This window comes from Aquarana catesbeiana, linkage group LG07, assembly GCF_042186555.1.
Source record: "Aquarana catesbeiana isolate 2022-GZ linkage group LG07, ASM4218655v1, whole genome shotgun sequence".
In the NCBI taxonomy this organism is placed as follows: Eukaryota; Metazoa; Chordata; class Amphibia; order Anura; family Ranidae; genus Aquarana; species Aquarana catesbeiana.
In genome coordinates this window covers 45,190,648-45,192,252 of record NC_133330.1, presented here as the reverse complement: position 1 = coordinate 45,192,252, position 1,605 = coordinate 45,190,648, and positions in this window count along the sequence as shown.

The following is a 1,605-nucleotide window of genomic DNA, read 5'->3' as shown; positions in this document are numbered from 1 at the left end:
GGTCCCCTTAGTCTACTTGTAAAGTGGCACATCTGTGCGATGTATAGAACATGCCGCAGCAAGAATGACATTTCTAAAGGAAAAAATGTCATTTAAACTTGCTCGCGGCTGTAATGTTTTGCCGCTCCTGGCAATATAGATGAAAACTCAATGAAAAAAACGGCGTGGGGTCCCCATAGGGATGCATTAAGGTGAAAAAACATGAACCTTTACAACCCCTTTAAGTTAGAGAACAAAACTTAAACTATACCTGTCCACTATGGAGGACACTGTGGTTGTGGATTACATCAGTATTAACATCTGTTTACAAGGCCATAGTGTTGTCAGTAGCTCTTGTTGACACTGCCCCCCCATTATGTACAGTAGTGTGATTTTACAATGGTGGGGTTTGTTTTCCAGGAAAGATGCCGTTTTGTTGGTTGACACTTTCGACTTCACAGATCAGCAGCTAATATCTGCTCTTGGGACCTATGATGGGAATGTGTATCACAATCTGCTGGACTGGGCTCAGAGAAATCCTGACAACAATAAGGTAGGTATAAAGGAAGTCAGTAGTAAATGCGCCAGTTAAGTGGTAAAAAATCTGAAAAAAAAAAATTCCCCAGCAGACCCTAAAAAAAATAAAAAATAAAATAAAAAGCTGTGGCTGCAATACTCGCCTTCAGTGCTTTAGACTGACAGCTCTGCAATCTAATGCTGGTCCTAGATTGCAGTTACATTGTTCACAGCAATCTCTGTGAACTACCAAACCCCTCCCTCTTTATGGTATTGAAAAGAGGCGAGGTGTTCTGTAGTCCTGTCCTAGGGTAAAATTGCTGCACCTGTAATGTAATAGATGTTGCCATTTTAGGCTGAGCCATGCTCTTGCTTAGCTACACTAGCTTATAAAAAGTATTAGGACGCCTGCTTTACACGCAAATTAACTTTAATGGCATCCCAGTCTTAGTCCGTAGGGTTCAATATTGAGTTGGCTCACCCTTTGCAGCTATAACAGCTTCAACTCTTCTGGGAAGGCTGTCCACAAGGTTTAGGAGTGTGTCTATGGGAATGTTTGACCATTCTTCCAGAAGTGTATTTGTGAGGTCAGGCACTGATGTTGGACGAGAAGGCCTGGCCCACAGTCTCCACTCTTATTCATCCCAAAGGTGTTCTGTTGAGGTCAGGACTCTGTGCAGGCCAGTCAAGTTCCTCCACCCCAAACTCACCCATCCATGTCTTTATGGACCTTGCTTTGTGCACTGGTGCGCAGTCATATTGGAACAGGAAGGGGCCATCCCCAAACCGTTCCCACAAAGTTGGAAGCATGAAATTGTTCAAAATGTCTTGGTATGCTGAACTGGAACTAAGGGGCCAAACCCAACCCCTGAAAAACAACCCCACACCATAATCCCCCTCCACCAAATGATTTGGACCAGTGCACAAAGCAAGGTCCATAAAGACATGCGTGAGCAAGTTTGGGATGGTGGAACTTGACTGGCCTGCACAGAGTCCTGACTTCAGCCCAATAGAACACCTTTGGGATGTATTAGAGCGGAGACTGCGAGCCAGGCCTTCTTGTCCACTTCAGTGCCTGACCTCACAAATGTGCTTCTAGAAGAATGGTCA